Genomic DNA, 13,930 nt, shown 5'->3' with positions numbered 1-13,930 from the left:
TTGGCTATAGCTGGCTTCAGAAGCTGCTCACTGCCACCACCACTGCCGAAGGTGAACCGGGAACGTCCAGCGGTACAGATCTCCTGCCCCCTTTGTTTTGACAGATTGGGGGAGGCTCAGGAGTTGCAGGCGGGCGGCCATTGCCCAGGAGGGGCACAAGGCACACAGTTTCTCTGCCAGGCAAGGTGCAAAGCCCTTCTTTTGCACTCTGTAAAACATAAATGTGCAGAGTTTTTTAAAAATGGCAACGGCCAGCTGCCCACAACTCCCATGCCTCCCCCAATCTGTCAAAACAAAGGGGGAAGGGGGCAAGAGATCAGGGAAGGCTTGGGAGTCACTGGCAGGCGGCACACCATTGCCCAGTTTTTTAAAAACTGCGCATTTATGTTTTACAGGGTGCGAAAGAAGGGCTTTGCACCTTTATTCAATATGCATGTGTGCTTGGGCCCAGGGTCTTTTGCCTCACCATCCCCACTACTGACTCCCTGTTGCTACTCAGCTTCAAAATAATAATAATAATAATAATAATAATAATAATAATAATAATATTAATCTGGTAGCCAAAACCAAAGGCATCCTCCCTCTTCAGCCTCCCCCCAGCCTCTGGCTCTGCTCCGAAAATCAAAACGATAGACTCAAAGGTGGCTTACAAGAGATACTTTAGCTTCATAGATGTAGGAAGAGCATTATGTTTCCAAATAATTTGCAGCACTCTCCACTCGCAGTGTGTCCAGGCCTCCAGTGATCTTCACTGTACTGCACTCATCTGACATTTGTATTTTCTCTACCACCAGACTGTGGGATGTGAAACGCATAGCAGTCAAGTACAACATTCCTAGAATGGACATGCTAGGGGATGCTTTGTACCAGCCAGGAGAAAACTTCCTGTTTCCTCCTGAACTGGGACAAACTTCTGCATGTGACTAGAGGTTGTGTGTGTGGCCTAATCTGGGGCAGAGGAGCACAACATCTTCTTTTGCTCCTCGCTTCTCCATTTTTGTTTTTCTCTATGTGTGAGCAGAAGTGACTGCCTGTCTGCGGTCACTTGGGACTAACTCCCTTATGGGATAGTCCCACACGTATATATACTTTTGTAACCTAAGTCTGCCTTCAGGGATCTAACTGTGAACTGAATGAATGTGAGTAAACTACTTTTATATTCACTTTAATAAGATTGCCGTGCATACTCTTTTTAAGAGGGACAAGAAGGGATCTTACCAGGAATCTTATAGAGAGAGGTTCAGACGAATCTGCAGCAAGCGAACCGCTGTGCATTTAAAGGGGAACGTTTAATCTCTGCTAAGACATAGAACTTGCTAATGCAAGTTCGGAAGTATATCATTAAACAATATATCCTCTCCTGCCTCCCTAAACATTCCCACACAGACTGATGCAGACAATTTTTTTTAAAAAATGTTTCTTCTTCTACAGTTAGCAAATGAGCTGTGATTTTTGACTAGTTATGTCGTTTTTTCTTGCATTTATATTTATTTTATTTATTACATTTTTTTATACCACCTTTTTCATCCAAGGAGCTCAAGGTGGTATACGTGGTTGTCCTACTTGTTTTCACTGCTCTGATTTTTTTTTTTTTTTAAAGAAATTGTGGTATATGTAGATATATTGTTCATAATTAAATAAAGACTGCTGAGCCTTTTTGCCAGAGCTGCCTGCCTGTATTATACTTCTGAATGCCAGCTGGTGGGAGAGGCTGCTCTTCTGCTTGAATCCTGCTTGCTGGTTTCCCACTGGGGCCTCTGCCTGACCACTGTGCAAACAGGATGCTGGGCTAGATGGGCCATTGTTCTGATCCAGCAAACACTTCTTTTGTCCTTCTCCCACTTTGGTTCCATTTTCCTTTTTCTTTTTTTTTAAATAATATTTATTAAAGTTTCACAGAAAAGGAATCACATTATTAAAAAAGGAAAATTTAAAAATAAAAGGAAAAATACACAATACAAAATACAAAAAGGAAAAAGAAAAAACAATTAAAAACAATTCCGTCTTTTCATAACTTCTTTTACATTTACTTGTTTCCCGGACCTCCTCATACCTCCCTCTTTTGTATTCCAATTCAGTTTGTTAGTCCAGCAATTTCTTTCCCTCATTTTTAGTCCCAATCCTTAATCCTAATATATTATAACATTAAGTTTTTACCTATTAAAAACCAATTTTTCCATTCTTTTAACCTTTTTAATCCTAATCCTTAATCTTGATATATTTATAACTTTAAAGCCTGTACAGCTAGAAGCCACTTAACTTCAATCCAACATCACTCTAACATTCATTAATTTTGCAATATTTCTGTAAGTAATCTTTAAATTTCTTCCAATCTTCTTCCATCAACTCTTCTCCCTGGTCACGGATTCTGCCAGTCATTTCCGCCAATTCCATGTAGTCCATCATTTTCATCTGCCATTCCTCCAGTGTGGGTAGCTCTTGTGTCTTCCAATATTTTGCGATGAGTATTCTTGCTGCTGTTGTAGCATACATGGTTCCATTTTCCTCCTTGCGTGGTCTAATGCCTCATCCCACAAAGCTTTCGTTCTAATGATGGAAATATTTTGGAATTTGAGGGAAGGTTTTTCGACTGTCCCACAAAACCCTTTGCAATTGCACAACAGGCAATATTTCAGTAGGTTTTCTTTCTTTTTTCTTTTAGCTACAAGATTAGAGCAGATCATATATTCATTTTTGTGTATATTCATTTTTGCATATGTTTTTGGCATATATAGATATATATTTTTAATAAATGTGCAATTGATTGCTACTGTTCTGAATTTTATTGTGTTATTATTTCCCAATTTTATTTATTGGGAGGAGTGCAGAGAGGAGAAATGCCATGGTGTATCTGCAGCAATGCAACCACACGTCTTCATTATAATTATAATAATAATTTATTATTTATACCCCGCCCATCTGGCTAGGTTTCCCCAGCCACTCTGGGCAGCTTCCAACAGAATACTAAAATACAATAGTCCATCAAACATTAAAAGTTTCCCTGAACAGGGCTGCCTTCAGATGTCTTCTAAAAGTCTGACAGTTGTTTTTCTCTTTGACATCTGGTGGGAGGGCGTTCCACAGGGTGGGTGCCACTACCAAGAAGGCCCTCTGCCTGGTTCCCTGTAACTTGGCTTCTCGCAGTGAGGGAACCGCCAGAAGGCCCTCGGAGCTGGACCTCAGTGTCCGGGCAGAACGATAGCCCCACTTGCAATAAAACACATCTCTCCTGCATCCATCTCTACAGCCAAAGCAGACGCTGTAACTTTCCAATAGTTTGACTTTAACCCCAAAAGCACACTCGTCCATTGTCTCCCAAGACATGCCAGCAACAATTATTTTCCTTCCTGGGCTTTGCAAACTGCTATTTTGAATAATGCTTTTTATAGGGTAGAGTGGGGGGCACTGGGGGTGAATTTATGGGACCAAGCAAGTGGGGGCCTAAAGAAGTTTATGAACCACGATGGCAAATGAGCTGCTGGTTAGGGAAATGGAACAGACCACAGTTGTTTCCAATCTAATCTGTTGCCCAGAGTATGGTTACCAGACGTCCCCATTTCCCGGGGACAGTCCCCGGATTTACAAATCTGTCCCTGGACAAAATCTGTCCCCGGAATGTCCCCGGATTTCATGTAATGTCACCAGATGTATATTTTAAGTGTTGCGGATTTATTAGTAGGGAATGAATGTTGTGTGATTGGTTCAACAGCACAAGACACATCATATGGGGACTTCCGGTGAGGCAAAATGGCGGATGCCACGGCAGCGAGCAGCTCCTGAAGCCATCCAGAGCCACTGCCGAGGAGGAACTGGGGACGCCTGGCGTGTCAACTGGGGGAACCGCTGACCCAAATTGAGCCGGGAGTGACAGTACCCAGCCACCTGGCCGACTGCCCAGTGGCGCTCCAGGGCCAGTAAAAACCCTGGAGCCAATGCAGGGAGAAGGAGGAAGAAGAGAAAGAGGAAGGAGAAAAAAGAGGGGAGCCCTGACCTTGCCACACCACTGCCGCTGAGGAAGAGAGGTAGGAGAGCACCGGGAGGGCAAGGGCATGTGGCCGAGCCCAGGCGCGACCCAAGCCTACTCCACGGCAGATAGCGCTCCAAGAGATCAGGCTGGAGCCCAGAGGAAGGCTGCACAATAGAGGAGACCCAGAAGAGAAGATACTACTTCTTAAATTTTATAAAAAATGATTTTTAAAATAGAACTTTTTTTTTTCTCTTTAAAAAAACAATGTCCCCGGATTCTTTGAAAAAAATCTGGTAACTTTAGCCCAGAGATGGGAGCTTTTCTGGGGTAGGAGTTTGATCTTTGGGAATTAAACGCCACCTGCCCCTCCCCCCATCAACATACTCAATCTGCTCCAAGAGGGTATTTTTCTAAGACCAATGGTTCGCCATCAGAGCATCAGAACAGGAAGTGATTCAGGACTAGCATCGGTGACCCCTGGGGTCATGGAGTGGTCCCTTGAACTGGGATGGGGGGGGTCATATATCTTGTCGGGGGCACATGACTGGGATCCGACATCCTCTCGGCTTCTGCTTTGCCATGAAATGTTAGACTGTTTGTTCAAGGAGGATCAGCAAGAAGCCCCTTGTGTATAAAAGTGACCGGATGTCACCAGGAGCAGAATTAATTGCTAGAAAATTGCAAATGATGACATGGCAATCAGCCGCGCTATTCTGGGACAGGAGTTTGATCTCTTGGAAATTGGCAGCCAGCTGTTTGACATCCCCCTCTGTGGATTTGTTTTGATGTTGCTCTCACACTTCAAAGAGGAAGGGGAATCAGATGAATGGAGACTCCCTTATCAGGCAAGAACATTGTTGGGTTCCAGATTAAAACGTGGGCAAAAAGGGGCTGCTTCTTTCTTGCTCCACCCCAGCAACTTTCAACACCCTGGTGGTCTTCCAGATGTTTGTACCCAAACTCCCACCAGTCCCACTGTCATCTGACTGTGTTGTCTGCGACTGATGGGATCTGCTTTCTGAACATCCAGAAGGATCTTCTCCACATGATGCAGGTAGATCCAGGAGTCATCAAAGCTATTGCAAAGAGCTTTTGGAAATTATACCCAACTCTGTGCACCTTCTTACCTTTTCCTGTAGTGATAGAGATCTTAAGTTGTGTTCTAAGCTGTATATCACCCATATCTCTATTCAGGAAAGTTCACAGGCAAACAGGTTGTTACGAGTTTTGGGGGTGTTCTCCTTGGGTCCCTTCTATTTCTAGGGGTCTTGTGCCCAAGGAAGGGTTAGAATCTCTATTTCTGAACTAAACAGACAAGCTTAGCTGGCCACTTCAATGTCCTCAACAGCATCCCCAAAGAATGACCCAGGTTGCAAGAGCTAACACTAAGTGATGGGGCCATCCAGGCTAATGGGTGGGCCTGTCCTCCACCCCCAGAGTGGCGTGTGAGAGTTGAGCTGGAAGCAGGCTGGAAGCTGGATACACGGAGACCTGCTTCCTCTGTGCTGGACCCCCAACTGTGTCTGATGGAGATGCAAGATCTGCTGGGGTTTTAACTCTGTGAGTCGCTCCATCTTATGCTCAGGTTGTATGCATGTGTAAATAAAACCACCTATCCTAAAATATACCACAGGCTCCATTGACCTTCATTCCAAGGAAATTAAACTGCACCACTGGATTCTCTCGCCGCTCAAATAGTGGGATGGAGTGTAACCCTACTTACGTGGCCTGGAGATTGCAAGATGAGGATGACTACATTTTAGACGGATGTATGTTTTTAGACGGATGTATTTTGGGGGGCAAAAAGCAGAGACATCACCTTGCCAACAAAGGTCCGTATAGTTAAGCTATGGTTTTCCCAGTAGTGATGGATGGAAGGGAGAGCTGGACCATAAAGAAGGCTGATCACCGAAGAATTGATGCTTTTGAATTATGGTGCTGGAGGAGACTCTTGAGAGTCCCATGGATTGCAAGAAGATCAAACCTCTCCATTCTGAAGGAAATCAGCCCTGAGTGCTCACTGGAAGGACAGATCCTGAAGCTGAGGCTCCAATACTTTGGCCACCTCATGAGAAGCGAAGACTCCCTGGAAAAGACCCTGATGTTGGGAAAGATGGAGGGCACAAGGAGAAGGGATGAGATGGTTGGATAGTGTTCTCGAAGCTACCAGCATGAGTTTGACAAAACTGCGGGAGGCAGTGGAAGACAGGAGGGCCTGGCATGCTCTGGTCCATGGGGTCACGAAGAGTCGGACACAACTAAACGACTAAACAACAACAAATCAGTGCTGTATGAAATTAACTTTATGAAATCCGCAACTCAAATGAGGGTGTCCTTGGGGTGTCCTTTTTAAAGTTTACCCATTAGGATAGTGATACTAACAAGGCCCCTCCCCAAGTTGAAGTGCCACCCCCTGCCCCCTAAAAGCCTCCAGTTGTTCTGTTGACTCAGTCCCCTCCCCCCCAAAAAATAAATATATCCTTCAGATTTTTGTTCTTAAAAGTGAAACCAGGCAGGTTGTAAGGGAAACACTTTCATTGGGAGTTGAAGAGGAGAGCTCATTTTGAGGGACAGTTCTAGTTTTTAAGAAGGGGAAATTATTGTCACAAGCTCCAACAATCTACGAGTGGTGAGAGACTCCCGGGGTTCCATGCATTTACCAGGCTTGGTTTCCTTGGAATGAACGTCAGCAGAGACTGTGGTGTCTTTAGGATATATGGTTTTAATTACATACAGCTACAACTTCAGCATAGGATGGAAGGGCTCACAGCAGTAACAGATTTCGCTTCTCCGTTAGGTACAGCTTTGGAGCCAGCACAAAGCAAGCAGGTCTCTGTATCTCCGCCTTCCAGACTGATCCCAGCTCAGCTCACACACACCACCAAGGCTCTTGTTCTCCTACCTAGCAGCTAGGTGAGGGTGGGGTATTATCAGCATCACACTCTAACCAAATGAGCTACCGTATTCTACGCTCCATAAGATGCACTTTTTTCCTCCTAAAAAGTAAGGGGAAATGTGAGTGCGTCTTATGGAGTGAATGGCGCTGCGCAGAGAGGGAGAACTGCGCAGCGCCCCTTCAGTGAAGTGCCTCTCCTGCGAAGCAGGAGGAGGAATGGAGCCCCGCTTGCTGTCCTGGCTTCTGCCATAGACACGCGCAGCCTCTTCCGGACAGAGAGAGCCTTCATCCCGCTGCCCTGAAGAGGTTTTCGCACGGCTATCCCAGAAGCTAGAACAGCAAGAGGCTATCCCAGAAGCCAGATCACTCTTGCTGTTCTGGCTTCTGGGATTCAGAATATTTTTTTTCTTGTTTTCCTCCTCCAAAAACTAGGTGCGCCTTATGGTCTGGTGTGTCTTTTAGAGCGAAAAATACGGTAAGTAGTTGGAAGATGTAGCAAACTTGTTGGCTGCTGAACCAATGGATTCAAATTGCATGACAGGAGATTCTGAATAGACTTTAGAAAGAACTTTCTGACAGCAAGAGGTTTTTGGTTGCGGAACAGACTCCCTTGGAAGGTAGAAGACTTTGCTGAAGGTTTCTAACCAAGAGTTCCGGTGGCCATATTTCGGGGCTTCTTCCTCTGTGATTCTTGTATTGTAGCGGGTTGGGCTAGATGACCCCTGGGGGGGGGGGTCCCTTCCAACATCACGATTCGGCGAGGCTAGGTGGCGATGTCCAGTCTCTGTGGAGTCACGCTTAGCTAGAGAGCCTTTGCCTGCCTGCTTCCAATTCTTTTTATCATCTTGGCAATGTCCTGAAGTCAAACGCTCCCATTATAGCTCAAGAGAGAGGGGAGGGAGGGGAGGGGCAGGCCATCACAAAACGGGCAGCGGGGAAAACGCCGGCTCCTTTCATCTGTATAATAGCCTGGTGTTCTGACAAGAAGCTTCTGTTCCTGTAACCTGGAAAGCTTTTAAGCGCCACGGAAAAGCAGGCAATTATGGGTTAGGGTGAGGTGCACCCGATTGGATGTTGTTACAAATCACTCATTGTCATCGGAGGCGTTTTGGAAAAGAGGCCGCCGGGGAATGATTGCCGTTTAGCAGAAGAGACAATTTTGTTTTATTTTTGGTGGTTTGTTTAGAGTGCTTGATGAGTACATGCAGATTAGGGAGAGAAAGCGGAGAGCACAATCCTCCTGACTCTCTGCTAGCAGGCTCTCCACTTACGGAGGAACAGGCTGAAAGATGCTTCCCTCTTCTGGTGAGGTCAAGGGGCACATCTCCCCACACTCAGCCACCAGCACCTCCAGGTTTTCCAGGCCACAAGTTGTTATTCCGCAGGGCTGTGCCCAAATGACTTTGGCCATCTTTGCTGAAGGAGGCGGCTGTCATTGCAAGCAATTCCACCTGCCTCCCAACCGCCCATTAAGTTTGCGTGCCAAAAATGCCAACTCCTTTGGCTAAGAGCAAATGTTATCGGATGTTTGCTTCATCCGAGTTGACAACACTGCTGTAGTTCCTAAAACAAATCCAACACAAATTGCTTTTACAACAAACGACCTTTTTGGAATTTAGTCCTGAATGTACTCAGGAGAAGGCTCTGCTATATATCCTCCCTGATTTATTGTCCCCTAAAATGGTGCCCTTGATCGCCACCCTGGTGTTGATATGTATTGTGGTGTAGTAAGGTCAGACTTGGACCCTGGATAGACCAGGATTCAATTCCTCTCAGTCGGCCATGAAGCTCACTCGGTGGTCACTGCCCCTCAGCCTTACCTACTCACAGAAGAAGAAGAAGAGTTTGGATTTGATATCCCGCCTTTCACTCCCTTTAAGGAGTCTCAAAGCGGCTAACATTCTCCTTTCCCTTCCTCCCCCACAACAAACACTCTGTGAGGTGAGTGGGGCTGAGAGACTTCAAAGAAGTGTGACTGGCCCAAGGTCACCCAGCAGCTGCATGTGGAGGAGCGCTCTTAACCGCTACACCACACTGGCTCTCTACATCAGGGTTGTTGCAGGGATTAAATGAGGAGGGAAACCATGCATGCCATAGGAAGGAAGGAAGGAAGGAAGGAAGGAAGGAAGGAAGGAAGGAAGGAAGGAAGGAAGGATCTCTCCCTGAACATCTACCCCAGAGCCTCCATTGCCAACCAGGTGTCCTCCAGCTGTTTTGGACTTCTACCAGGACAGCCCCTGGTGATGGGGCAAAACATCTGGAGAGCACTAAATGGGCACAGAACCAGCAGCAACCACGCCTCCTACAGGAGGAGGCACATGGCAACCAAATCTTCCTCGGGGAAGAGATGTCTGCTTCCTTCTTTGGAGGTTTTGCTGGACTCAGGAAAGCTCAAGACAGCCTTCTGTGCAGCCCATTTCAAAGCACACAGCTCCATCCTCAAGGGCAGCAGTTTCCTAATTGGGCAGTGGGGTTATTAAATGTAAAGGTACCCCTGACCATTAGGTCCAGTCGTGACCGACTTTGGGGTTGCGGCACTGATCTCGCTTTATTGGCCGAGGGAGCTGGTGTACAGCTTTCCAGGTCATGTGGCCAGCATGACTAAGCTGCTTCTGGCGAACCAGAGCAGCACACGGAAACACTGTTTACCTTCCCGCCAGAGCAGTACTATTTATCTACTTGCACTTTGACGTCCTTTCGAACTGCTAGATTGGCAAGAGCAGGGACTGAGCAACGGGAGCTCACCCCGTCACGGGGATTTGAACCACCGACCTTCTGATCGGCAAGTCCTAGGCTCTGTGGTTTAACCCACAGCGCCACCCGCGTCCCACAGTGGGGTTACTTGGGGGGCAACGGGGCAACAGGAGATGTAAATGACTATCAGACCCAACTTGGCTTCAGACTGGAGTTTTCCCACCCTGCTGGGCGCTTCCCCTCCGGGCTTAATTCCTTTGACACTAGTGCTGGCTGGTGTTCTTTGCTCAACCTCAGAAACATCTGGTAATGTTTCTGGGAAATGGCTCAGATCTGGGGCAGTGTCACAGTCCTTTTCACAGGCGATCAAAGTCCCAGCTGGGGACATCGGGACTGGGGGCAAGATGGTGGGGTGGGAGCAGGAATGTGAGTCCAGAAGCCAGGAGTCAGAAAGCCAAGAGTTTGAGGGTCAGAGAGCCGGGAGTCAGGAAGTCAAGGGTCCGAGGATCAAGGAGCAAGGTGTCAAGGAGTCAAACCCACCAAGGCAGGGAACGTATTCCTGTGGCAAAGAGCTGAATGGAAAATGCTGACCTTATATCCCTTCCCAGCTCTTGCCACCAGGTGCTGTGTGTTACCAATTGACCTCACCTGTGTGGCCGCACCTTGCCTCTTCAGAACAAACTTAGGAAGGCCCCAGTCCTGCAGAGTCCTATTGGTCACAGGGCCTGGCTCCTGCACGCACACCTGACAGGCAGATCCCCCAGTGCCATCACAAGAAGAGCCCGGCAGCAGTAGCTGGGTCTGGGCGAAGGGGGTCTGCCCTTGTCCGGCATTCTGTTCTCATAGTGGCCAGCCAAGTGTCAGGAAGCATAAAAGATAGTACTTCTTCATGCAGCACATAGTATAACTGTGGCACTTGCCCCTGCAAAAGGCAGTGTTGGCCACCAACTTGGATGGTTGAAATATACTCGGAGTCCTGTAGTGATTTTTCCTGCAAGCCAATCTGTTGTTGCAGTCTAGGATCCTACTTGCCTATTGTTCTAGGATCCAAGCTTAATACATAACGATGGCTTTGGAAAAAAATAAGACAAATTCCATGGGGAGAGGACTATTGGCCACAGGGCTGGCTCACCTGTGAGGCAAGGTGAGGTGACTGACTCGGGTGGCGTAATCCACAGAGATCTGGCCTCCAAGAAATGCCTTGGCAACTCCTTCATGGTGGTAGCAACAACAGCAACATGCTTCTTGGAGGCCAGGTCTGCCACCCCATCAGCAACACACACACACACACACACACACACACACACACACACACACTGCCTCTACAGCAGCCTCTCAGCAAATCATCTCCTCCCAACCCTGGGGTCAAGTCTCCCTCCCACCCCTAGGGAGGAAATGGACAGGGGCTGCCCTCTGAGGTCTCCTAGGTTCTGCACCCACCCAGCATGACTCAGGGAAGGCTCCTTCCCCCTACTCCCACCCCCCTGGCCTTTGATCCTCACTCCAACCATCAGATTAGGTGGCTTGGATTCCCTGCCTTGTTCTCAATGTTGCTCTTCACTCCCTGCTTGTTCCCTGGCGTTTTGTGCTTTGCCTCGGGTGCCAAAATGTGCTGTGCTTTTCCATCACGGTTGGAGGCAAGCAATGCTTCTGAGTACACCAGTTGCTGGAAACCACACAGGAGGGAAGAGAGCTCTTGTGCACAAATCCTGCTTGCTGGTTTCCCACAGGTGTCTGGTTGGCCACTGTGAGAACAGGGTGCTGGACTGGATGGCTCCCTTTGGTCGGATCCAGAAGGCTCTTCTTATGTTCTAATGTCCTAATGGGAAGCATAGAGGCAGAACCTAAGTGCAGGGGACATATGGCTTATGATAATAGAGGTTACCCAGGATGATGATGATGATGATGATGATGATGATGATAAAAATAAATTTTATTTATACCCCGCCCTCCCTGGCCAGAGCCGGGCTCAGGGGGGGCTAACGTCAATAAAATCGCAGTAAAAACATAATAAGAAAAAAAGGAAAAAACAATTTTAAATACAGGTTAAAATGCAATTTAAAATGCAGCCTCATTTTAAAAGTCAAAACCATAAGGGGAGGGAAACATAAGGGTCAGACTGAGTCCAAACCAAAGGCCAGGCGGAACAGCTCTGTCTTGCAGGCCCTGCGGAAAGATGTCAAGTCCCGCAGGGCCCTAGTCGCTTGTGACAGAGCGTTCCACCAAGTCAGAACCAGTGCTGAAGAGGCCCTGGCCCTAGTTGAGACCAATCTAACCTCCTTGAGGCTCAGGACCTCCAAAGTGTTGTCCATTTGTGGACCTTAAGGTCCTCTGTGGGGCATACCATACTAACTCTCCACTTACTTTTTAAAAGTATATATAAATGAGTCCTGGCATCAGCACTGAATTTTGGAGCTTTCCCTGTTTGGCTTGCCATCTGTGGGGACTAGCAGTTAACTGAGAGGAGCTCTGTGGTCCTTGCCTACTGCTCCACTCCATTAATAGAATTATAAAATTGTTCGAAAATACACCCAAGGGTCATCTAGCTCAACCCCCCACACACACACAATGCAGGAAACACAAGGAAAGAATCCCTGACATTCTTAGGCTGCAGGCAAAGATTGGATGCAGGCAAGCTCTTCTCTCTGCCTCTGCCCCACATCTGCGATGGAAGCGGATGAGTGGCACTCATACATCCAAATGCTCATTCACGAAGAGATGCTGGAGAGGATTTAGATGGAGACTCTGCAATTAACAGGTTGACACTGAAATCAATAGGCAGCTCTATCCAGGCATCATCCCAGGAACTCAGCACACAGCTGGGGAGGGGAGGGGGAGCTCTGCAAGTTCAGAAAAGCAAACCCAGGAGAGATTGCAGAGAGTGCGCTAATGAAATTGGCTGGAGTTAAAAGAGTGATCAGCCGCTGATCCCAGCCCTCTCCTGCTGGAGCGCCTGGGGAGCGCTGCAGGCTTAGGCAGCTGCTGCCCAGGGTCCCTGGCAGGGGTGGGGAGTCCACTCATTTCCAACTTTGAATGTTAACCTACTTAATTTATACTTTCCCAAAGCTATACATGAACTGAAAGGCAGCTCGCCTTTGAAATTCTCACGCCCCTGACTTTTATAATGCAATTCTCTAGGCAAACTATATTTTTATATATTATTAGTTTTTTAACATATCATTTCCAACATAACTTCCTATCTCATACAATATTTTTGACTTCCGTCAACACCTCTGATGATTTTCCGTTCTTTATCACTTATTCTGTATTTCTTAATTTCTCTGTTACTTTTAATTATCCTAAACTAATAATTCTCCTCATAGTCTTACTTGTAATATTTCAAACAGTCCACCTTACAAAACTTCTTGCAATCCTACAAGCATAATCTGTTCATTACTATTACTCATCAAATAGTTCATCTATTTACTCCAGTGTTCTAAGAATCTCTGGTCCCGCAGGTTTCGAATCCTTCCTGTTAATTTATCTAATTCTGCATAGTCCAGCTCCAGGCAAAATATAAGTACAAAAACACACATATTGGTGTGCAAGAAAATTCATATTGTGGGTTTGGGGGGTCAGTCTGGATGATGCCCTGAGTACCTTCCAGTTCTTGGGATTTTGTATTTGTGGGGGTCCTTCCAGCAACTCCTGCAGCCAAGTTGGTTCCAAATTTATAATAATAATAATAATAATAATAATAATAATAATAATAATAATATTGCTCTGCTTTGTTTTGGACCCCATCAAGAGGGGGGCAGGTCTTGTCATCTAGCCAGGCCAGGATCTCCATGTACGATGTCCAGGCTTGCACCCTGGAGAGGTCATGTTGGTGCGACTAATGCTGCAAAAACAACACAGGAGGCAGAAGTTGATGTTGTTACCCGCTGCTGGTTTCATTCTGGTACAGGTCCCTGACCAGGTAACACTGAGCCTGATGGGAGTTGTAGAGAGCCAGTGTGGTGTAGTGGTTAAGAGTGGTAGACTCGTAATCTGGTGAACTGGGTTTGATTCCCCGCTGCTCCACATGCAGCTGCTGGGTGACCTTGGGCCAGTCACACTTCTCTGAAGTCTCTCAGCCCCACTCACCTCAGAGGGTTTGTTGTGGAGGAGGAAGGGAAAGGAGAATGTTAGCTGCTTTGAGACTCCTTAGAGTAGTGATAAAGCGGGATATCAAATCCAAACTCCTCCTCCTCTTCTTCAAACACTGGGAGAGTTGAGCCAGCCACTCCAGGGAGTTATGCAGGTCTGATCCAAAAAGAATCTCAGAGAGGAAGGGCAGTGGCCTGATAATGTCTTTACTGCCCTTCTTCCAAGGAGCTCAGAGCAGTGGCCAAGGTACCTTCTCCCTCTTTTCATCCTCAAAACAAGCCTGA

This window comes from Podarcis pityusensis (genome assembly GCF_964106645.2).
Source record: "Podarcis pityusensis genome assembly, chromosome: 8".
NCBI lineage: Eukaryota > Metazoa > Chordata > Lepidosauria > Squamata > Lacertidae > Podarcis > Podarcis pityusensis.
The sequence above is the reverse complement of the archived record's forward strand: the minus strand, read 5'-3'. Positions refer to the sequence as shown.